This window comes from Neoarius graeffei, chromosome 17 (genome assembly GCF_027579695.1).
Source record: "Neoarius graeffei isolate fNeoGra1 chromosome 17, fNeoGra1.pri, whole genome shotgun sequence".
NCBI classification, from domain to species: domain Eukaryota; kingdom Metazoa; phylum Chordata; class Actinopteri; order Siluriformes; family Ariidae; genus Neoarius; species Neoarius graeffei.
In genome coordinates this window covers 40546003-40572190 of record NC_083585.1, presented here as the reverse complement: position 1 = coordinate 40572190, position 26188 = coordinate 40546003, and the positions used below count along the sequence as shown (strand labels likewise).

Sequence of the window (26188 nt, the reverse complement as noted above, 5' to 3'; positions counted from 1 at the left end):
TTTGCGGCAAATTATGGGCAGCAGAGATGATTAAAAAAAAAAATAAATAAATAAATAAAAATAAATAAATAAAAAAATCGCTTGAACATTGGAAGTTTTTTTTTTTTCTAGGATTGAGTAGCCGGCGCAGGCCGTCTGTGTAGGTGGAGAAAACCGCCGTTTGCCGGCACTTGTGGACATCTCTGATACATTTATTGATTAGCAGTGTACACGTGATAGCCAGGATGCTAATAATATGCCGACTGTTAAGAAGAGGTGATATTTCAAATCTGTGTAATGGACTTTCACTGTATGCAGATCTGTAATTAGCCCAAATGTAATGGGCAGCGATAAATTACGCACTTTGCTTTCCACACCTTCCATCTCATGCCATTTTTGTTTCTGCTTCAACACAGGCAGCTTCATTCTTTGTGTCCCGGTAAGTGACAACGCTCCTTCTTCACAGGTTTTGCAGGCAGTTTCGGCTTAGCCTGTTTGCAAAAGCAGATGAGATTCCTGTAGGCTTCGCCAAGGTGGGTGTTAACAGCAGAACGGCTGTAACCACCGCCTTTAGCACAACAGCACACCTCCTGCTGACATCATGGTGAACCGACAGCACGTTTGCTGTTTTGAGACCGGTTAGTCCTGTTGGCCGACATAGCAACTGCCAGAAACGCAGAATCCAACGTGAAAATGTACACAGCTAGAGGTTTATGATTAGTGTTTTCAATCCAGCTGTCTGAAAAGCGTAAGAAAACGCACACGATTAAAAGTGGATTCATCTAAAGGAGGGAGACTCTAATAAACTGCACTTTTATGAATCAAGGCTTTTTCAATTTGTCAGATCAGTGAATAGACTTCAAATATCACAGTCATCGTCACTTACGAGCATCAGCAAGGCTTGTGTTGAGCTTTTCTGTGCCAAAATATCAGGCTTACAACCTCAGTGCAGATCATAGTCATCATCGAGCAAACAGGGCTGAAGCTTTGTCTTCGTTCTCACACAGCACACTGTACCATTTCTGTTTTGAACCAAGGGTGATGTTTGTCAGAGTGCTGTGAAGTCCAGCGGTGGAAACATACATGCTTTCTTTGCTTCAGGCAACAGACTACTGGCAGCAGCACAGAACCTTGTAGTCTGTCACAGTATCATTCCCTTTCTCGCTCAGTTTGCTGTTTTCTACATTCCTCCATGGCACAGTTAAAAAAAAGAAAGAAAAAAAAAGAAACTGTCATGCCAACCTGCTCAGTATTACTCGACTTTATTTACTAGTATGTGTCAAATAACTCCAGAGGAGGCTACATCCAACAGTGAAACAGACCCAGACCTTGTAAAGGCCCAGAATCCTACAGAAATTTATATATGAACAAAACAGCAGAGCACAAGTGGCAAATCATAGTGAAACAAGATACAGCTGCACAGTCAAAGGAGCCAGAACAGGACACAAATTGGGAGCCATTTTTTAAAGCCGAGCAAGTACCATTGGGAAAAAAAGCTTCCCGGCAAACAAAAGTCCAATCAAGATCCAAACCCAAAAACCAGAGATTTATGCCTGAGTTTTTACACTGATGCAGAAAAAGCCCCAACAAATCCAGAACACCATGTTTATTTCCTCCTGTTCAGCCCTAATCCCAGGACAACTACCCGCCTTCGGAATAACTACAGGCCCAGTGCGGACACAGCCATCACCTTTGACCTCTAAAGCATCGATCCAGGATCTGCTGAGCAACAAGGATTACACTATGGGACACTACAGGAAGTGTGAGAGATTAGACTGTGTGCGAGTGTGTGCGCGCGCGAGCGTGTATGTGTGAGTGAGAGAGAGAGAGAGAGAGTTCATATTACTAAACATCAGCACATCTTTGGGTCACAGAAAGGCTAGTCACGATCACTGTGAGAAGAAAACTGCATGAAGACAACATGGCTACCAAACTCATGTACTGCAACTCCTCTGACCTGGCCCTGTTTTGTCAACTCTGTCCCTCTCACTCATACACAATCTGGAACATCAAACTGACAGCATGGAAGACAAAACCAGTCAGAAGCATGAACGCTCAAAAGGCTCAACCAGACAATCAGCATTCCAGCGCTGACATGTTTCGTGTGATTTTTTTTTTTTCTTCCTCGACTTGATAAAACGACTCCATTCCTCCCTGAGACACCAGACTGAATTAATCAAGTGTCGTATTTGGAAAAACTTTACTTTAATTCCTCTACTTGACTTAATCTTGACTCATGAGACATACATACACCTTGGATCTGGGTTTATACTTCGTTTACACGTAGCCAGGTATTTATGAAAACAGGTATATTCTCCTCCCCGTACTAGAAAATAATTCCGTTTACACGATGCTCAAAAACAGCCAGGGAAGGCTGTCAAAAACATGTCAAACAAATAGAAAGCCAACCAGAGATCTGAAAGCCAAGGACGAGGGACCGTCAGATCACAATGCTAAAACTCTTTTCCCCATAACACGGAGAAAACTCCGTTTTCCACTATTCACACACAGGCATGAAAACGGAGTTTGCCCGGGGTTTTTGAAAGCAGCCGTTTTCAGTGACTGAAACCTCCGTTTACGTGTAAATGATGGGTGCAACCGCATAAATAAATATCCATTTTTATAGATACCCGGCTACGTGTAAAAGGGGTCTTAGTCTCGAGTTTGATCTTTAATTGACTTTAATTTTTTTTTATTTCAGTAAAACTGGCCTTATAGTAAGAGACCAAACAGTAGGCTAAGTAAGACAAACAAAAAAAGGTACAGGTGACATCAGGTCACCAAGTGCTAAATATTAACACAACTGATTTCAAAACAGGGCGGCACGGTGGTGTAGTGGTTAGCGCTGTCGCCTCACAGCAAGAAGGTCTGGGTTCGAGCCCCGTGCCCGGCGAGGGCCTTTCTGTGTGGAGTTTGCATGTTCTCCTCATGTCTGCGTGGGTTTCCTCCGGGTGCTCCGGTTTCCCCCACAGTCCAAAGACATGCAGGTTAGGTTAACTGGTGACTCTAAATTGACCGTAGGTGTGAATGTGAGTGTGAATGGTTGTCTGTGTCTATGTGTCAGCCCTGTGATGACCTGGCGACTTGTCCAGGGTGTACCCCGCCTTTCGCCCATAGTCAGCTGGGATGGGCTCCAGCTTGCCTGCGACCCTGTAGAAGGATAAAGCGGCTGGAGATAATGAGATGAGATGAGATTTCAAAACAGGGCGGCACAGTGGTGTAGTGGTTAGCGCTGTCACCTCACAGCAAGAAGGTCCGGGTTCGAGCCCCGTGGCTGGCGAGGGCCTTTCTGTGTGGAGTTTGCATGTTCTCCCCGTGTCCGCGTGGGTTTCCTCCGGGTGCTCCGATTTCCCCCACAGTCCAAAGACATGCAGGTTAGGTTAACTGGTGACTCTAAATTGAGCGTAGGTGTGAATGTGAGTGTGAATGGTTGTCTGTGTCTATGTGTCAGCCCTGTGATGACCTGGTGACTTGTCCAGGGTGTACCCCGCCTTTCGCCCGTAGTCAGCTGGGATAGGCTCCAGCTTGCCTGCGACCCTGTAGAACAGGATAAAGCGGCTAGAGATAATGAAATGAGAGAGATGAGATTTCAAAACATGTGGAACTGACAGATGGAAAATTTAGTTCAACTTTTTTTCATGCATTGGAAAAGAAATTTTGATGCATTGCGCATAGTTCATACTTTTTTTTTTCCAAAAAAGTATGTCTACAACTGCTTCAGAGTTTAAACTCTTAAAAGAGCAGACGCAAGCTCTCTCTCTCTCTCTCTCTGACCTGCTAACATTAAACAACTACAAATTTATCTTCAAAACTACCGCTTGACATTTTCAAGGATATGTTTTCAACAATGTTCTTCCCCCGACACTACTGCACACGACAACGAAACCAAATACAGCCATTTTGGTGTGCGATGAACTGAGCAAGACAATAACTTACTTACAAAGTTACTCTTGCTATGCATGTGTTTATGTGCTAGAAAGCATTTTCCTGAGTATCTTGGATACCAGCTAGCTACATATCAATGGTCACATCCCTGATCATACAACAATAAAAGTCTCAAAGAGTATACTTCCTGTTTCTCCTGGCAGGAAACTAGAAATGAGCTGCTGGAGTCTTGTCGAGTGTGGAATGAACAGGAAGCACAAAAGATAAAGTTTATTGCTGTGTAACATGATGATATAATGACAATATTGCAAGAAAGCATGTCATAATACGCAGAGTTATTTATTATGGGTGTCATCAATTATTTTTAGAACAGTCACAGCCTCTGATTAGAAGAAATAGATTAGCTGTTACAATTTTGTATCGAGTCTTATATTTTCGATTGTCTCCATAAATTTATTTTGCAGCTACGGAGCAGAAATCTCATTGTACACACAGTTAACACAGGGTTTAAAGTGTAACACCTGGGTGAGTGAGAGCATTTTTTTAAAAAAATCTATATGTCAGCACCTAAGGCTATTTCATGGCAAGAGCATTTCTAAACGGTATTATAATTTCTTCATAGATAAATAATTAAAACAAAAAAGTAGTTATATAAATAACTAAATGAAATGCTTCAAATATTAAAATGCAACACTACAGTTTTGCTAGTTATAATTATGTTCACAAACCTATAGACCCCTTCGCAGTAAACGTCATTCATACGTAAGCGGATATTGCGCGCGCAGCCTGGACCCAAAAAAGACTCAGCGATGCCTAGTTGTTGTGTTGTCGGGTGTCAGAATCGTAGCAGTGAAGGGGTTAAAATGTACAGAATTCCAGCAGGATCTCACCCATTCCAAAAAAATCGCCGACGTCTACTGTATGGCTACAAGCCATCAAACGTGTAGACTGGGATGAAAGCACCATCAAAAATGCGCGGGTTTGCAGCGCCCACTTCATCACAGGTAAGATCAGGCTATTTATTAAATCTTTCTTTTTTATTCTTTCTAGTCTTCGTTTATTGATGTAGCAAAATACTTTGGTAACGTTTGTCTGATTAGCTGGGTCATAGTTACACAATGTAATGAATATTGTTAGCATGTTAACTTAGCTTTGCATGCAGTTTTGTTTGTAGGAGAGGTCTCGCTTGACTCAAGCAGTCCAGATTTTGTGCCATCGTTATTTGTGTATGCCGAAAATCACAATTTTAAAGCAAGGATGGAAAGGTAAAATTCTGTGCCCTCACTCTAAATGCCAACTTACGCTGACCGCTCTAACCTAGCTCCCGCCCCGTTCAGTTTCATTTCTGCTCTCTGCCTCTCGCTTTTTACGCAGCTCTGATTTCTCTTAGCTGCACTCTTTACACTATCATTCCTTTCATGCCATTACCTCCTGCAAATTGCTGTTTAGTGTTGGTATTTGCTGTTGTAGCTAAAGCCACATTGCCATCACATCACTGGTGTAATTTGATTAAAACAAAATGAATATGAATGTCCCATTGTTAATCAAGTTGTACATGCCCGCACATAACAATCCTATGCGTCTAAAGACTTGTAGGCACGAAGTGTTTCGTGGGTGTACACTGAAGTCTTGTCAATAAGGTACGAGTATATATCTGGCCATTGTATACCAGGGAACTTACTAACATCGTCCGTCCACTCTTTAATTAAATACGGATCCGGTAGGCGATGTCCACTTGTTAGAGTTAACTTATTTATGTAGCATTCTCGATATTGTAACGACAATTGTTTGGCATAATCTGACAGCTCATAATGCCGGTCTATGGGCAGCGCCATTGTTTCTGGATCCTGGCAACGGTCGGTTTGTTTACAAACATGCGAAGGGGTCTATATATTGTGATCAGGAATTGTCACAATGTCAAGTCTATATATGAGAATTATATATTTTTCTCATACTGGTCACTCCATTCCACATATGAAGAAAAAGCTGCTCTATTCAGATTTTTTTAATAAGCATGACATTTCTATTATCACCCAAATGAGGATGGGTTCCCTTTGGAGTCTGGTTCCTTTCAAGGTTTCTTCCTCATGTCGTCTGAGGGAGATTTTCCTTGTCACCATTGCCACAGGCTTGTCCATCAAGGAAAAATACATTTATTAGGGATAAAATTAGTTCATATGTTTCAAGTCTAATTTTCTGTAAAGCTGCTTTGTGACAATATCTGTTGGTAAAAGCGCTATACAAATAAACTTGACTCGAAACTTGACAGTTCATGCCATCATTATAAGCAGTGAATCACTGTTGCATCATCCAATTCCTAGAAGAAAAAACTGAAATTAAAAGAAAACTGAAAAACCTGAGTGACCAACTGCACACACTCTTTGTTTTATGGTATATTTCTTTGGCAGAAGCGCTCCTCTTATGATTGTTATGACTGCAGCAAGGCTTAGGTGAAGGCTACACTACTTTAAAAGAAGCAGTACAGTGTTAGGATTACTAATTACTGTACAGTACATATCAGTATGTCTCATCTCATTATCTCTAGCCGCTTTATCCTGTTCTACAGGGTCGCAGGCAAGCCAGAGCCCATCCCAGCTGACTACAGGCGAAATGCGGGGTACACCCTGGACAAGCCGCCAGGTCATCACAGGGCTGACACATAGACACAGACAACCATTCACACCTACGGTCAATTTAGAGTCACCAGTTAACCTAACCTGCATGTCTTTGGACTGTGGGGGAAACCGGAGCACCCAGAGGAAACCCACGCAGACACGGGGAGAACATGCAAACTCCGCACAGAAAGGCCCTCGCCGGCCACGGGGCTCGAACCCAGACCTTCTTGCTGTGAGGCAACAGCGCTAACCACTACACCACCGTGCCGCCTATATCAGTATGTCTCATCTCATCTCATTATCTCTAGCCGCTTTATCCTGTTCTACAGGGTCGCAGGCAAGCCGGAGCCTATCCCAGCTGACTACGGGCGAAAGGCGGGGTACACCCTGGACAAGTCGCCAGATCATCACAGGGCTGACACATAGACACAGACAACCATTCACACTCACATTCACACCTACGGTCAATTTAGAGTCACCAGTTAACCTAACCTGCATGTCTTTGGACTGTGGGGGAAACCGGAGCACCCGGAGGAAACCCACGCGGACACGGGGAGAACATGCAAACTCTGCACAGAAAGGCCCTCGCCGGACACGGGGCTCGAACCCGGACCTTCTTGCTGTGAGGCGACAGCGCTAACCACTACACCACTGCGCCGCCTATATCAGTATGTAGACAAGTTATTTTGTAATCAGTCAACATGAGTGTTTTGTCTAGGGAAATTATCTATATGTTGAACTTTTCTTTCACTCATTTTGTGCTTAAAATGCTTGCATAATACACAAGGATGGTGCAGATTTGATAGAGATTGTTTCTTGCACTAATAATAGCCCATTGCTTTTCTTCTCCCCCCCCGAGTAAAAGTTACAATAAAAGTTTTTCTGTAATTGAAATAAGATAGACTTCCATTAAACTAATGAGTAAATGTTTAACTACTTAATGTTTACGTAACAGTTTTCATGATAAATTCTGAAATCATACACAGTAAACAGATTGATATTTAATGTTCAAAATGCTTTGGGGTCAATCATCCAGACACCAGTACATATATAGCTTCAATAAAAACATACTAGGTGGGTGTTGTTTGTTTTTACTTTTGTCATGGCTTTTTGCTGTGCTGTGATTTAAAACCAGACAGGTCACCCAAACAGCTGTATATTTAAAAAAAAATTAAAAAGCCCACATACAAAAAAAAAAAACCACCACACACCCAAAAGACATACTGTATCCGGACCAAGTCACTGGGGGCAGGATACAGCCATGCAAGAATGCAAGAGAGGCAACTTCAAGCCCGATTGCAGAGATAACATTTTAGCAGCTAATGGAGGTGGAACTAAATAAACAGGGCTCTATTTCCTCTTGCCCTGTTGGAAGAAACTAAATAATAAAAAAAAAAGAGAAAAAAGCTTTTTGCCAGTCCGGACAGTACTTGACTCCCTGCCCTATATGAAGCCAATTCATCTTCCTTTGACACTGTGCGTCTCGGTTTTATGGCCGCTTTCCCAGATTGCCCACACCAGCGAGTACATCATTAGCTATACGGTGCCAGACTGACAAGCCATTTCTAAGTCAATCGATGCTGTCCTGCCCAGCACCCTTACACGCTGCCATGCTTAGTCATCGACCAGCAGCCTGGAAAGGCATGAGATAAGAAATGTGTCAAATGGCCCTTTTCCACTACCCTTTTTCAGCTCACTTCAGCCCGACACGGCTCGCGTTTCGACTATCTAAGAACAGCACGACTCAGCTCGCTTCAGCCCTGCTCAGCCCCCAAAACTCGCACGGTTTTGGAGTGGGGCTGAAGCGAGCCAAACCGAGCCGAGTGGGGCTGGGGGCGTGAGGAGACACTCCCCTGTGCACTGATTGGTGAGGAGGAGTGTCCTCACATGCCCACACACGCCCCGCGAGCACGCTGGGATCTGTAAACACCGTAAACCCGGAAGAAGGAGAATTACGAATTATGAAGCCTTATGCGCCTCGCCTCATCTATACGCTCTTGCCAGTATCTGTTGGCATTGTCGGTGACAACAAGCCACAGCACCAAGACCAGCAACACTAACGACTCCATGTCCTCCATGTTTATTGTTTACTATCCGGGTCGTGAGACTACCGCTTAAAAGATCACTGATGTCACTGTTTGCGCCGCCTAACGACATCACCTGACGTCCACCCACTTTCGCTAACTCCACCCAATGTGTCCACCCACTTCCAGCCAGCACGGTTCAGCGCGGTTGTAGTTGAAATGCAACTCCAACAGCCCCACTCAGCTCGACTCAGCCCAACTCAGCACGGCACGGCCCAACTCAGCCGCGTTGGTAGTGGAAAAGCGGCAAAAATGTCTCTCTTATGTGATGGCAAAGAGAAGTGAGAAATGTCCACAGATCGTCTCTTCTGGAAACTTTCATTCAAAGAAGGCAGAAATGCATGTATCAGTTATTCCACGAAATCAAGTCGTACATGAGCCAATAGCTGACGAGGTACATAGCACCAAGTTGGCTATAAACCACGTACAACAAGATTGAGTGGAATAACTTTTATTCTATCCACATCCACTGGATTTTGAGAAACAGAGCATTTTTATTTTTTGCAAATTTGATAAATAAAAACTTTGTACAAAACGTCCAACAAAATAATTTCCGCTTAGAATGTAAACAAACCGGCGAAATGACAGTAGCAGTTTGTTAAAAATGCTATAATAACTGTTGAAAAATAAAGATACATTCTTACCATCAAATACTTTTATTCTATAGTTTGTTGGCTTTTTTATTTTGGGGAGTTTTGTTTTTGAGGAGAGTTTTTATTTCATCATCAGTTGGTTCAGTAACACGCTCTGGCATTTTCTTCTTCTTTAGAGATTTTTGGTGGGTGGCAAACCAAATTAAAAGGTGCATAACTGCCATCGACTGGGCTGGAGTGTGGTACAGGAGATGAGGGGGGACTATATTATTTTAGCTATTTCTGTTTCTTTTAAATACTTGATAAAGTGATATATCTGACTTGATGCACCCTGCCATTTTGTTTCTCTCTACTCACGGTATAGGAGCTGATAGCCTAGTAGTAGAGTAGCCAATTAGAGCGAGCGATTGCTCATATACAGTGAATGTGGACAGAATAAATATAATTATAAATAAAACACACACATACATGTGTACATATACACATGCGTTATATATCACAATTACATACAAAGATCTTTCCAAGTCCTTATTTGATTAAACTGCGTTCTCCTGAAAGGTTGTTTTTATACCATGCTGATGCAGTTGCTCCACCCTTGTGGTCACTGAATTTGTGCAAAAGGCACTGGCAGTGTTAAAGGCCACCACAGTGGTCAAAGGATGCCTGAAACAGTGAGCCCAGCCCAATGGCTTCTGACAAGTTATCACTCCTCAGCCTGAGTACATGCTGAAAACCAGAAAAGTGGAGAATTTAGTGTTTTAGTGTTGACCCTGCATTCATACAGGCAAGCGTGTTGCTCATGTCTCTTGTAGTTTGTCTTCTGTGGGTGTGTATAGTGATTACTACAGTTGTCACTTGTGCAGCGTCCAGCTTTTTGTCGTTGGTTCAATAAAAAATGGTATTAGCTCTCTATACTTTAAGCTAACTAGGTAAAAACACACATTAGTGCATTATTTAATCAGTGTGAAAATTGGCTGTTTGATTTACAGGTTTTGTGCTGGGCTTCATAATAGCTTCGTTAGAAGATTAGCAAAACAAGCGAAGTACACCCACCAGAGACACTGGTGCACGATCTCCATTACTTCCCAACAAGCTTTATTTTTCTTCATAATGTCTCTCTATACATTCAACTTTCGGTCATACATGACAAGAATCCATCCATCCATCCACTATCTGTAGCTGCTTATCCTGTTCTACAGGGTCGCAGGCAAGCTGGAGCCTATCCCAGCTGACTACGGGCGAAAGGCGGGGTACACCCTGGACAAGTCGCCAGATCATCACAGGGCTGACACAGAGACAAACAACCATTCACACTCACATTCACACCTACAGGTCAATTTAGAGCCATCAGTTAGCCTAACCTGCATGTCTTTGGACTGTGGGGGAAACCGGAGCACCCGGAAGAAACCCATGCAGACACGGGGAGAACACGCAAATTCCACACAGAAAGGCCCTCGTCAGCCACTGGGCTCAAACCCAGGACCTTCTTGCTGTGAGGCGACAGCGCTAACCACTACACCACCGTGCCACCCTACATGACAAGAAATTCTTCCATATTTGCATGTCAGACAATAAATGGTAATTAACTACAGGTGGAATCTAAGGTTGTGAGTATGGAACTGAAGAAGCACTGGTCTACACAAACACCATAACTGGTCCAAGTAATCATTCAAGTTAATCATTTGGATTTTCCCACTTTACACCTCATTTCCATAGAATTAAGACGATCTCAGTTCAAATGTTGCTTGCCACGTCACTGAAATCATGGCTCTGGGTTGCGTATATACAGAGAAAATGAATGTTGTTTGCTACGGTGGATGGAGGGTGAGACGTGAGAAGCTTGACAAACTTTTTAGACTTGTGTACATCATATTTTCTTGTCTATTTCCCCCCTCATCACCATACATCTACCTACTATCTACCAGTGATTAAATCTGCCATCTTTAATTACACTTCATACTCCAGTTCCACCACGTTCACTCACACAGGTAGGTGGGAGTGACAGTCGCAATTAAGTCATCAAACTGTAGATATAAAGATGTGAATACGGCACAGTCACTGTTCATCTACATCAAATCGAATTCATCACTGATTAGAAATTAACCGTTTACCAGGCAAGATGGAGTATCCAAACAACCCACTGCCTCACAACATTTCCTGTGAAATAAAGATCTCCGTTCAGAGATAAACTGAACATTTTAGTTGAGTCTTCACTGACTGGAATCATGTTGAAGCAGAAAGCACAGAGATAAGCAATAACGTTGGGAATATCTCCCACAGAGAGTGCTAGATCCAGCTAAGTCTCTCTCATACTACAGTCTATTGCTTCTGAACGTTGGCTCACACACTGTCTCTCTCCCACCTCCCCTTACCAGGGGCATCTTTGGTAGACATCCTGCAGGAAATGGTGGAGCTGAAGGGGGGAATCCCACCAGGAGCAAAATTACAGGAGGAACTCAAGAGGAAAAGGAGGCCAAGAGGAGAAGAAAGAAATATCGCAGGAAGAGAAAGAAACCATTGCAAGAACACCTTTAAAACAGCTTTCTATAGAGCTTAAATGTTTCGCAGAATAATACAAAGCCTAAACAAATCACACCAGTCATACCCTAAGAACAGGGCGGAAATGGGAGGTGGCCATGACAACAGTCCATTCATACCTCATCACATTTTTGGCGTGAGCAAAATTCCCAACACACCTGCAACGGAGATCTATTGCATGGGGTGGAACCAGGGCTCGGCCTGTGCCTGCACATATCCTCTTCTCCATGTCTGCACTCTGTTCCTTCCACTCTTGCACTTTCTACCTATTAAAGCCCCTCTTGTCCACAGGTAAAATGCTGAGTCACTATGAGACACACACAGTGCCATCAAGTGAATGCAGAAGGGAGAGATTATTGACAAAACTCATTATCCAATCCAGTGCACCAGCACAGCTTCAGGAAATGGGAACACAAAGTGTCTGTCTTTACTGCCCTCTAAAGCACCATCTCTGTGTTTAGTTTTTCGCCCGCACATGTCTCTACTTCTCGGCTGACAAGTTACAAGGAAAGCAGCACTGCAAAGGCGGCCATAACTACACAACGTCCACACGTCCTGCGAGCACATCACCATGGACACCATTCTTCAAAACAACGTGGCCCTCCATTGTTGCAAAGACCGATGGCGGGTCATTTGAAACACTCCAACAATGGATCGCCGCTTTTCTTTAGGAGACGGAGTGCCCCCTCCCCCTCAAGTCCAGTGCAGATGTGATCATTTGTGGTGAATGCGTACACCAGCTCTAATCTGGTCTTTTGGGGCCGCGATACCCATTAAAGACGTATGCCCGTCATCGTATTGATTCTAGCGTCCTCTGAGCTTTCTAGTAGCCTTTTCGGAGCATTATCGACTGTTAATGTTGGTTCATATCAAATCCCCTTGTTGCACGGCACTCCCTGGTAGTAATCCGTTATCGCAAGATTTGAGACATGGGGAAGTGTCAGGAGAACCCACTCAACTCCAGCAGACTTCTTAATGGAAATTCAGCTCCTCGTTACTAAATGCAAGCTTCCTTCTAATGTAATCCACTCTTGAACAAGGCAGCCATTCAGACCAGGAGCAGTGTAATCTGGGCTAGACATTCTAAAGCGGCTAAAATTAGGCCCTCGCTTTATCAAACACAAGCGCCCGATTAAAACCAATTCTGCTTAATTTCATATTAAGTGCGCCCTTTACAAACATTCCTGCGCATAATAGTATCAAACAACATATACTTAAGAACGTCTGATGTTTATGGAAGTCTACTAGCAGAAGTGTTAAACACTGGATGAAATAGAAACTGGGCAAAGACTGTGAGTGAGGGTGTGGTCAAGACTTGTATGGACTAGATTTACAGGCCACCACCTGCTTTTACAGAGTGAAAACTGAATGACTCCCTGACCTGAATGAGGCAGCTTTGGCTCACGTGGAGGAATGACGCAACACCTCAAGCAGTATTAAATAGGTTTGAACTGCTCCAGCAATTATAAGCAACATTACGAGGTTATGGATAGCCACAAGGACAAAAGAATTCTACAGAAACCAGGTAAAAAGATAAGTAGCAGTAAGATAACTCGAAACAAGCAGGTATTAGATCAGGTAAATGTCATAAAGTAATAATGACTTACAAGATTATTCACAGATAATTAGGTTGGATGCACCAAAGCAGCTCCTGCCTCTGCAAATAGCATATTTATGAACAAAAATTAAATGAATATGGATTGCAAGCCAACAAACTGTTTAATTAATGCTCAAGTCAATCCCTAAAGCCTTAATATTTGACTCATTATGACAAAGTCCTTTGCAGCACCAAGACTAGTCCACAAACAGAGCAACGTAGTTGTAAACACTCTTTTGGATCAACTTTTGGCCAAATCGGAGTTGCCTGGGTAACTGAAGTGCATACACAAGCAGGAATACATGTAAGCAAGATAAAGCTGAGGAATGAGAAATTAAACTCACATAAGCCCCCGATTCCTTTTATCACACATTTTCATCAGGCCACTCAGAGAAACAAGCTGCTCCTCAAGTACTGAATGCAATTGTACGGTGCATGAAGTATTGCTTGAAAAAACCTCAAAACACCTTACATTCCCTGTTAAAACATATTCACACCTACAATTGGATGGAAAATCTTTTTTTTTTTTTAACGAACACTGTGCACAAACAACATGCAGTCCTGGAAGGTCATTTATAATGAAACAGGAACATGCTGTTAATATTCCACCTTCATGGCTCAAAGTTGTATGTTTGCTGTAACACCGAGAGCTAACCAGAGAGATAAAAGATGACAAGAACATGTCAACGGAAAACAAGCTTAACTTTTAATATGAGATTTAGGCTAAGCGTTTCAGCTATATGTTGTTTGGTTCCTACTCTACAGAACGTGCCAAAAAGCATGGGTGTGATCAAGTAATGCAGATCATATAACCTTATATAACCAACTCACGACAACGTTGAAGAAGCCAAGAATTTGATGATACTCCAGGGTCAAAGACACGTGAATCTGACTCAGAATTTACTGTCGATAGCAAATTTGTAAATAGCCAATCTGACTTGATGATATTCTCATCAAATTAATCATGATGGGGGGGGGAAAAACTAGCGAAAATACTGAATTTCCCCCTGTATTTTTAGGGGTGAATCTTTGGGTTTGTATGCGCATGTGGGTAAACTGACAGAAAATCGACAGCATAAAAAGAAAGTAGATGACAATAAACTTTTTGTATCCATCTTCATGTGTGTCAATTCACCAGATTTTCATACCAGATGTTCAGATTATGGCTTGGAGTTCTACCTGCTGCATTACACTACCAGGCCTCTGTATGCAGGAAATACAAACTAAAGTGAAATTGGCCCAAGGGAAGTTACTGTAAATCTGACATGAAATCATGTGCACGCAACCCAAAATGGTCCATTTTCCAGGCACTGACTACAGATGATACAGAACCTTGCGAATCCATCAGGAGACAATCTCGACTGTAGATTATTGGCGAATTTCCCAGATTTGTTGAGCAACAGACCACAAAATGCTGCTCGAAAGGTCAAGAAAACACGTGGTGAACTATTAGCACCACCAAGTGAATGGTGCACGAAAACTGCGCTCGCATGATCAACGCATTTCCAGTACAAATCAAAATGTCATTCGGTGATTTTTACAGCAGAGGGAAGATCTATGCTTGTCTCAGTCGTGAATGATTTTAAAAGTGGTAAATGTATCCCGTCGGGGCACTACCGAGGTGATTATTTGTTGATAGTTACTGGATCAGTCAGCGAAAACGGTGCAAAATATCGTACGCTTTTCAATACCATTTCTACACATTCTGTAAACAGTGCATTTGGTACAAAAATCCCATGGCGCGACACTTATCTATACTCAAGTACAGCATGCTGAATAATGCCTGATCATCAATTTGGTGCTTGTAGAATATACTGATGAATGTCTTCTCCCTGTCCATACTGATGCTACACCTTTTCCAACACATTATGTTGCATTTTCATTAAATTACCCAAGTGCCACAACAATCTTGTTTCATGAATGCCTGACCAGATGGGAGAATATGGTGAAGCAGCCTCACTACACTCTCGCACACATTGATCTTATGAAAAACAGAGGAACAAAACTAATTAACAGTATCTGCATAAAAAGGAACTAAACAGTAACTGCTGTTTGAGGATATTTCCCACCACTGAATGTTTAAAATAATTTACAAATTACACAATTGAAGCAAAGATCGTCCTCTCTGTCTGGTACACATGGATTGAGCATACTACTTGTGAAAAGGTTTGACTGGGCAGACATTCCACTCTCCCTTATCTGTCATTCCTGATTTGATAAAGTTTTGACAGCGTGACCTTAGCGGAGGAACATGGACTCATTTCTGCTCCATTAATTCTGGTCAACAAATTCCTCAGTCTATGACGTGCAAAACTCCTCTCTGTGTTCCCTCAGAGTTTCAGGGCTGCCAGTAAACCATATTTAGAGCCTGTACAGGCCAAACAGTCTTTAAAACGACACAAATGCTTACAAGAACACGACACATTCATCCTGCGATGACTGTTGGACCAAATACAAGTTGTTAACCAACATCCAAAGTCTAAGGCCAGGCTACTGAACACTTGAACAAACACCTGCACACGTAACATAATGCCCGATACAACGTGACTGAAAATGTTTAGGACCAGAGATATGGTACTTTCCAACAGACAGACTGTAACCTTGCTAAGTGAAAGTAAGATATTATAATTGTGTGTCCTTTGTAGGCATGAGGACCTTGGTGAAAGCAACGCACCGTAAACACTTCAGCCTGAAAAGAAAATTCCTCAACATTGCTACTCCCTTAGTGTTTAAAAAAAAAACAGTAGTTAAAAGATTTCACACAGTAAAGTGAATGAAACCTTCATAATACATATCCAGAAGAATGAAGAACATTGTTAACAGAGGAAAAAAAAAAAAAAAAGAGTTTGAATACGGGCCAAACCTTTGCTATTGACATTTGACAGACAGTTCAGATAATCTAAATCCATTGAAATTCTCTCTTTCCAACTTTGACACGCTGATAATCGTACAAGGCTGGAAAGAAAGAAAAAAAAAAACCATAAGTGCTTTACAACAGGGCTGGAAATGAACCAGTACACCATTTAAACCACCAGGGATCCAACTGCATAGTTTTGTACCGTATATTTATTGGTTGATCTATGAAAATATGTACGCATGTCTATTCTGACGTGACAAATTCCGAATAACTACTGCATAGGAGGATGATATAAAGTGAATGGACTCGTTTAGAAATAACAATGGCACTGCAATGGTCTCTCCCCTTCTCCCATTAGTAGTACACATGACAGCCATGACTGAAAGTAGCCCAACACTAGTGCTGTTCTTGAAACACTGGCTCAAATGAACAGATCTAACAAAGAATTGCCCATACTTTAACACACAGAGAGAGAGAGAGAGAGAGAGAGAGAGAGAGGAAGTAAAAACAGCCATTTAAAATAATAATAATAATAATAATAATAATAAATGTTGTTAAAGGGCCTTGCACAACCTCCAGGAAAAAGGAATTGCTGATCCCAATCCCATAACACACTTGGAACATTGTCTCATGTGCTCTACTGCTGCTGCTATATTCCCTATCCATGGAGTCCACTTCTCTTCTCTTCTCTTCTCTTCTCTTCATATCACATGGTGTAGAAATGAGCTGTGCTGCTGGTGAAGTGATCAATAGGAGTTGATAGTTTTGTTTGTTCCCCTGATCAAGGAAAAGAAAAGAAAAAGAAAAGACTGGTACATACCACAGCATTCCTGTTTCTCTTCTTCTTCTCCTCTCTCTCTCTCTCTCTCTCTCTCCTTTAGGCTGAGGAACAGCAGGAATAACACTTCTGTAGTCACAGTAATTTCATTATCTCCCTTGTTGTTTTTTGGAGCTGTCTGTGTCACAAGTATGGATCCATGAAACAAAGTTTTCAGTGCGTTTGTTGCTGTTATTGTTAGTGAAACAAACAGGGCGAATCAAACAGTGAAGAAAAACAAGCCGGAATGTCCGGATCTCTCTCTCTCTCTCTCTCTCACTCACACACTCTCTCTCTCTCTCTCTCTCTGTGTGTGTGTGTGTGTGTGCTGGGAAAGGAGGGGGGCGTTGAGAGAGAGAGAGAGAGACTGGTATCGGCTTGTGTGTGTGTTCCCTGCGTCCAGCACGCTCTTTTCACCACTTCTCCTTATTTCCTTTGTTGCGCCCCAAACCCATCCTGCTGCTCTGCGCCCTTCTTTCTGCCGGACGCTGCGCTCAGACTGCACACACACCAAGCGGAGGCTTTATCCGGGAAAACAGATCAGACTTAATGCAGACACAAGGCAAAAAACCACAATCTTCTCTCTCTCTCACTCTGTGTGTGTGTGTGTGTGTGTAAGTGCGGGTGTTTTTTTTTTTTTTTGGTGTGGTTTTTTTTTCAGCTTCCCAATAATGGCGGATCCTCTCCCATTCCCAGCCTCTCCTCCCTTCAACTACTCCGACACACACACTTGTACTTGTGTCTTTATGAGGACTCAGTGATATAATGCATTCCCTCCCTCACCCTTTACCATCACAGCCAAACCCTTGTCCTCAACCTCAACCCTCACACAGCCTTTGGAAAAAGTGAGGACTAGCCAGGATGTCCTCATTATTCCCAAAATGTCTGAACTCTGTTGGTAAAATGTGTTCCGGTCCTCAATATGGAGCAAATACAAGTGTATCTACACACACACACACACACACACAGAGAGAAAGAGAGCAGGCAGGCACAGCCTCACTGTGTGGCACAAATACACAAAGCCCATTAAACACTGCATATGTTCAAAAAGACGAAGAAATGGACTGCCTGAAGAACAGATTTTAATAATAATGATCAGTTCTATTTTTATTAAATTAGTACTACTATTAAATATCCTTCATCTTTTGTACCTTTGATATTTCTTTTTCCTTTTGAAATGTGGAAATACCGTATTCTTCAGGGCCGTAAAGACATTACAGAATAAAGTTTTAAGGGTACTGTAGATTATATGCACCATTTGTTTGCACGGGGAGTTTGCATGCTCTCCCCGTGTCCGTGTGGGTTTCCTCCAGGTGCTCCGGTTTCCCCCACAGTCCAAAGACATGCAGGTTAGGCTAACTGGTGACTCTAAATTGACCGTAGGTGTGAATGTGAGTGTGAATGGTTGTTTGTCTATGTGTCAGCCCTGTGATGACCTGGCGACTTGTCCAGGGTGTACCCCGCCTTTCGCCCGTAGTCAGCTGGGATAGGTTCCAGCTTGCCTGCGACCCTGTAGAACAGGATAAAGCGGCTAGAGATAATGAGATGAGATGAGATTAGTATACTTTACTACTACTACCACTAATAATAATAATAACCCATCCATCCATCATCTGTAGCCGTTTATCCTGTGCAGGGTCGCAGGCAAGCTGGAGCCTATCCCAGCTGACTACGGGCGAAAGGCAGGGTACACCCTGGACAAGTCGCCAGGTCATCACAGGGCTGACACATAGACACAGACAACCATTCACACTCACATTCACACCTACGGTCAATTTAGAGTCACCAGTTAACCTAACCTGCATGTCTTTGGACTGTGGGGGAAACCGGAGTACTAGGAGGAAACCCACGCGGACACGGGGAGAACATGCAAACTCCACACAGAAAGGCCCTCGCCGGCCACGGGGCTCGAACCCGGACCTTCTTGCTGTGAGGCGACAGCGCTAACCACTACACCACCGTGCCATAATAATAATAATAACAACAACAACAGGGGCGGCATGGTAGTGCAGTGATTTGCACTGTCACCTCACAGCAAGAAGGTTCTGGGTTTGAGCCCAGTGGCTGACAGGGGCCTTTCTGTGTGGAGTTTGCATGTTCTCCCTGTGTCTGCGTGGGTTTCCCCCACAGTCCAAAGACATGCAGTTACAGTAGGTTAACATGGGGTGGCCTTGGGCTGAAGTGCCCTTGAGCAAGGCACCTAACCCCCAACTGCTCCCTGGGTGCTGTAGCATAGCTGCACACTGCTCTGGATATGTGTGTGTGTGCTCATTACTTAGTTGTGTGTGTGTGTTCACTACTTCAGATGGGTTAAATGCAGAGGATGAATTTCACTGTGCTTGAGTGTGCATGTGACAAATAAAGTCTTCTTCTTCTTACAACCCTGATTCCAAAAAAGTTGGGACAAAGTACAAATTGTAAATAAAAACGGAATGCAATAATTTACAAATCTCAAAAACTGATATTGTATTCACAATAGAACATAGACAACATATCAAATGTCGAAAGTGAGACATTTTGAAATTTCATGCCAAATATTGGCTCATTTGAAATTTCATGACAGCAACACATCTCAAAAAAGTTGGGACGGGGCAATAAGAGGCTGGAAAAGTTAAAAGAACAAAAAAGGAACAGCTGGAGGACCAAATTGCAACTCATTAGGTCAATTGGCAATAGGTCATTAACATGACTGGGTATAAAAAGAGCATCTTGGAGTGGCAGCGGCTCTCAGAAGTAAAGATGGGAAGAGGATCACCAATCCCCCTGATTCTGCGCCGACAAATAGTGGAGCAATATCAGAAAGGAGTTCGACAGTGTAAAATTGCAAAGAGTTTGAACATATCATCATCTACAGTGCATAATATCATCAAAAGATTCAGAGAATCTGGAAGAATCTCTGTGCGTAAAGGTCAAGGCCGGAAAACCATACTGGGTGCCCGTGATCTTCGGGCCCTTAGACGGCACTGCATCACATACAGGCATGCTTCTGTATTGGAAATCACAAAATGGGCTCAGGAATATTTCCAGAGAACATTATCTGTGAACACAATTCACTGTGCCATCCGCCGTTGCCAGCTAAAACTCTATAGTTCAAAGAAGAAGCCGTATCTAAACATGATCCAGAAGCGCAGACGTCTTCTCTGGGCCAAGGCTCATTTAAAATGGACTGTGGCAAAGTGGAAAACTGTTCTGTGGTCAGACGAATCAAAATTTGAAGTTCTTTATTGAAATCAGGGACGCTGTGTCATTCGGACTAAAGAGGAGAAGGACGACCCAAGTTGTTATCAGCGCTCAGTTCAGAAGCCTGCATCTCTGATGCTATGGGGTTGCATTAGTGCGTGTGGCATGGGCAGCTTACACATCTGGAAAGACACCATCAATGCTGAAAGGTATATCCAGGTTCTAGAGCAACATATGCTCCCATCCAGACGACGTCTCTTTCAGGGAAGACCTTGCATTTTCCAACATGACAATACCAAACCACATACTGCATCAATTACAGCATCATGGCTGCGTAGAAGAAGGGTCCGGGTACTGAACTGGCCAGCCTGCAGTCCAGATCTTTCACCCATAGAAAACATTTGGCGCATCATAAAACAGAAGATACGACAAAAAAGACCTAAGACAGTTGAGCAACTAGAATCCTACATTAGACAAGAATGGGTTAACATTCCTATCCCTAAACTTGAGCAACTTGTCTCCTCAGTCCCCAGACGTTTACAGACTGTTGTAAAGAGAAAAGGGGATGTCTCACAGTGGTAAACATGGCCTTGTCCCAACTTTTTTGAGATGTTGTTGTCATGAAATTTAAAATCACCTAATTTTTCTCTTTAAATGATACATTTTCTCAGTTTAAACATTTGATATGTCATCTATGTTCTATTCTGAATAAAATATGGAATTTTGAAACTTCCACATCATTGCATTCCGTTTTTATTTACAATTTGTACTTTGTCCCAACTTTTTTGGAATCAGAGTTGTATTATAATAATAATAATAATAATAATAATAATAATAATAATAATAATATCAGTTGTAGTATTGATCTTTTTCAATACTTTAAGCTAAGCTGTTATCTTTATGCTTGTGGAAATTTTGTTTTCTGTGTTTTCATGTTTTCTTTGGTTGATTTGCTTCTCTTTCTGTAGTGCTATTACTTTGTAAATTGTCCTTGGGTTGGTGAAAGGTGTAATATAAATTAAACTTGTTATTGTTGATGATGTTATAAGTCTACTCTTTTGCTTTTATTTGCTTGATTTGCTTTTATTATTTATGTACATTTGCACTTTATCACATTATTAAATTACTGTAATTATATTTCTTTTTGCTTTATTCTTTTGTTTTATGTATTTGAGCTTTATCTCAGGAGACCCCCAATCTCCCTTTATTATGGCACTTAAACCCTGCTTTAATCAATGGCACAAAACAAGGGTCAGGATTATTGTCCCCAAGGCTCTGCTGGTTATGAAAACGAAGTTTCAGAATTCAGATGTCTTTTACAGCCAAGGACATTAATCATTGTAGAGAGCACTGGAGAGAGAGAGAAAGAGAGAGAGAAAGAGAGAACAGTGCTGTGAGTCATTGAGCTGCCATATGATTCTTGCTGAGTAATAATTCATTTCAAATCAGTGGTCATATACTGGGAGTGATCATATATAATCACAACATAAACCCACATGAAATACTACTACTACTACTGGTGGTGGTGATATTATTATTATTAATATGCGGGCGGCACGGTGGTGTAGTGGTTAGGACTGTCGCCTCACAGCAAGAAGGTCCGGGTTCGAGCCCCGGGGCCGGCGAGGGCCTTTCTGTGCGGAGTTTGCATGTTCTCCCCGTGTCCGCGTGGGTTTCCTCCGGGTGCTCCGGTTTCCCCCACAGTTCAAAGACATGCAGGTTAGGTTAACTGGTGACTCTAAATTGACCGTAGGTGTGAATGTGAGTGTGAATGGTTGTTTGTCTCTATGTGTCAGCCCTGTGATGACCTGGAGACTTGTCCAGGGTGTACCCCACCTCTCGCCCATCATCAGCTGGGATAGGATCCAGCTTGCCCGCAACCCTGCATAGGATAAGCGGCTACAGGTAATGGATGGATGGATAGATAATATGATGCTAGTTCAAATCCCCTAACCATAATGTTATTATATGTGGGGGGATATAGCTATAGCTCTGTCTGTCTGTAAACATTTTACTTGCTGAAGGATAACTCAAAAACTATTAGGAATTTTTTTCATGAAACCTGATAGTTATGTTAAGTGAGTAGATGAGTTGTGCCTTTTGACATTTTGGGATTTCCGTGATTTTTATTTTTTCTGTATTTCCATGGCAACCAATTCAACTTAGGAGAATTTGGAGTGGGATTTCATGTGGGGGCCCAGGGGGATATGTCATTTCCTGATGACTCTTGTTTTAGTTTAGCCACAGCTTAATATCTAATCATAAAATCATTGTTATTGTGTTGGCCATTTAAAAAAACTTAATTCAACCTGCTTGTGTGTGCGTACAGAAGTGTAGTAGTGATTGGTTTGATACATTTATTTGTTCACACTTCATTTGTTAGAGAAAAATCAACATTTTAATGTTGGACAAAACAAAGCACTACTAATTTCTGAGTTCATTTTCTACAATACTTCCACTTCCTCTAAGGTATGTGACAGATTGCTTTGTCTTAATCATTGCATGAGACATTTAACTCTGGGGCGGCACGGTGGTGTAGTGGTTAGCACAGTCGCCTCACAGCAAGAAGGTTCCGGGTTCGAACCCAGTGGCCGGCGAGGGCCTTTCTGTGTGGAGTTTGCATGTTCTCCCCGTGTCCGCGTGGGTTTCCTCCGGGTGCTCTGGTTTCCCCCACAATCCAACGATATGCCGTTAGGTTAATGTGGGACAGCCTTGTGCTGAGGTGCCATTGAGCAAGGTACCGAACCCCTGACTGCTCCCCGGGCCTTCTGGTGTGGCTGCCCACTGCTCTGAGTGTATGTGCATGTGTTCACTGCTTCAGATGAGTTAAATGCAGAGGATGAATTTCACTGTAAAGTGACGAATAAAGGTTTCTTCTTCTTCCATTTCCGAAAAAGTTGGGACGCTGTGTAAAATGTAAATAAAAACAAAATGTGATGATTTGCAAACAATGGAAGACCCATTTATTGAAAATAGTACAAAGACTACATATCAACTGTTGAAATTGACAAATTTTTATTGTTTATTTGAAAAATATATGCTCACTTTGGGGCGGCATGGTGGTGTAGTGGTTAGCGCTGTTGCCTTGCAGCAAAAAGGTCCGGGTTCGAGCCCCGTGGCCAGCGAGGGCCTTTCTGTGCGGAGTTTGCATGTTCTCCCCGTGTCCGCGTGGGTTTCCTCCAGGTGCTCCGGTTTCCCCCACAGTCCAAAGACATGCAGGTTAGGTTAACTGGTGACTCTAAATTGACCGTAGGTGTGAATGTGAGTGTGAATGGTTGTCTGTGTCTATGTGTCAGCCCTGTGATGACCTGGCGGCTTGTCCAGGGTGTACCCCGCCTTTCGCCCGTACTCAGCTGGGATAGACTCCAGCTTGCCTGCGACCCTGTAGAACAGGATAAAGCGGCTAGAGATAATGAGATGAGATGAGATGCTCACTTTGAATTTTATGTCAGCAACATGTTTCAGAAAAGTTGGGACAGGGGCATGTTTACCACTGTGTTGCATCACCTCTACTTTTAATAACACTCTGTATATGTTGGGAAACTGAGGAGAACAATTGCTGTAGTTTGAAAGAGAAATCTTGTCCCATTCTGGGATGATATACAATTTCAGTTGCTCAACAGTTTGGAGTCCCCTTTGTCATATTTTGTGTTTCATAATGCACCAAATGTTTTCAATAACAGACAGGTCTGGAATGCAGGCAGGCCAGTTTAGCACCCAGACTTTTTTTTTTTTTTAACTACAGAGCCATGTAGTTTTAATATGTATAGACTGTGGTTTGGCATTGCCTTGCTGAAATAAGCAAGGTCTTCCCTGAAAAGCATGTCATTTGGCAGCATGTTGCTCTGAAACATGTATATATCATTCAGCATTAATGATTCCTTCCCAAATGTGAAAGCTGCACATGTCATGTGCACTAATACACCCTCATACCATCACAAGTGCTGGCTTTTGAACTGTGCACTGATAACAAGCTGGATGGTCCCTCTCCTCTTTAGCCTGGAGGATATGGTGTCTATGATTTCTAAAAAGAATTTCAAATTTTGATTCATTAGACCACAGGACAATTTTCCACTTCGCCTCAGTCCATCGTAAAAGAGCTTGGGCCCAGAGAAGGCAGTTGTGCTTCTGGATATTGTTTTATATATAGTTTTAACTTGCATTTGTGGATGTAGTGATGAACTGTGTTCACAGATGTTTTTCACAAGTGTTTGAGCCAATGCCGTGATTTCCACTACAGAACCATGTCTGTTTTTAATGCAGTGTCGCCTGAGGGCCTGAAGCTCAAATATCCATTATTGATTTTCATGCCGTGTCCCTTGTGTACAGAGAGTTCTTTGGATTCACTGAAGGCCTACGCAGTCTTTCACAGAGCAGTGAACCCCTCCCGATGTTTACTTCTGGGAGACTCAGCCGCTCTGGGATGCTCTTTTTATACCCAATCATGTTACTGACCTGTTGCCAATTAACCAAATTAGGCTTTTATAGCATTACACAACTTTTCAGATTTTTTTGTTGCCCCTGTTTGAACTTTTTTGAAACATGTCGCTGGCAGGGTGGCATGGTGATGTAGTGGTTAGCACGGTCGCCTCACAGCAATTAGGTTTCGGGTTCAAACCAAGCGGCCGGCGAGAGCCTTTCTGTGTGGAGTTTGCATGTTCTCCCCGTGCCTGCGTGGACGTGCTCTAGTTTCCCCCACAATCCAAAGACATGCAGTTAGGTTGACATGGGGCGGCCTTGGGCTGAGGTGCCCTTGAGCAAGGTACCTGACCCCTGACTGCTTCCCGGGCCTTCTGGTGTGGCTGCCCACTGCTCTGAGTGTGTGCGCGTGTATTCACTGCTTCAGATGGGTTAAATGCAGAGGATGAATTTCACTGTGCTTGAAGTGTCTCATCTCATTATCTCTAGCCGCTTTATCCTGTTCTACAGGGTCGCAGGCAAGCTGGAGCCTAGCCCAGCTGACTACGGGCGAAAGGCGGGATACACCCTGGACAAGTCGCCAGGTCATCACAGGGCTGACACATAGACACAGACAACCATTCACACTCACATTCACACCTACGGTCAATTTAGAGTCACCAGTTAACCTAACCTGCATGTCTTTGGACTGTGGGGGAAACCGGAGCACCCAGAGGAAACCCACGCGGACATGGGGAGAACATGCAAACTCCGCACAGAAAGGCCCTCGCCGGCCCCGGGGCTCGAACCCGGACCTTCTTGCTGTGAGGTGACAGCGCTAACCACTACACCACCGTGCCGCCACCTCACATTTCCATGATTTGCAAATCATCACATTCTGTTTTATTTACAGTTTACACAGCGTCCCAGCTTTTTTGGAAATGGGGTTGTAAATAAAATTCAAGAAACAATGGAGCTACTATTATTAAATTGACCACACAGTGACCTCCAGGAAAAGTGTTATTTAATAAGTAACACACACACACAATTGTAACATGATTAAGGGCCATTAAAACACTGTGCCAATAGATGCTCAGATGGGAATTGGGCACCAAAAAGATTACCAAAAAGGATGACTGCTGTAATTGTCTTCTACAAGGCAGCTAAATTCTACAAAAAACCCTTTCTTCAACAGTAGAAAGAGCAAATTAAGAGAGTTCATTGCTCCTACTCCTCCACTTAAAATATTTCAGTCCTGAGGGCCGCTGCATTCCTCCCTCTCCCAGTTGTGCAATCAGAAACTCCAGCTTGTACAGCGTGTCATGGTACACAGGACAACCCCTCAGTCACTAACCAAACAAGCTACTGATGAAAAGAAAACCTTCACACCATCATCAGTCTGAAGTTCTCCTTTCATTATTTTATCATTACTAATAATTCTCCCCCCCATTCCTGACAGAGAGCCTCCCAAGATCAGCATTAACTCTACACCAGTGTAATGATACAGTGATCACACAAAAAGGCAAGTTTAAAAAAAGAGAGTTTTATTGTAAAACATATAAGTATAAATACAGCCTACATTATTTTCCCTTTCTATCCTAGACACACATTTTCTGACCAAAACATGGCCGTAACCCATTTAAAG

At 42.8% G+C, this 26188-nt stretch overlaps 1 protein-coding gene across 2 annotated transcripts in view; it reads right to left on the bottom strand.

Annotated features, from left to right (window-relative positions):
* The window catches only part of arhgap35a (Rho GTPase activating protein 35a), a 161599-nt gene extending 144026 nt beyond the window's left edge, over positions 1–17573 (bottom strand). The window contains exons 1-2 of one of the 2 annotated variants that reach the window (XM_060944210.1): positions 16969–17573; positions 16722–16879 (exon numbers count right to left, since the gene is read on the bottom strand). The gene's annotated coding sequence lies outside the window, so the exon portion shown is untranslated. The remainder of the gene's footprint in view (positions 1–16721; positions 16880–16968) is intronic. The other variant, XM_060944209.1, reaches the window with a different exon arrangement.
* Between the last annotated feature and the right edge of the window lie 8615 nt (positions 17574–26188).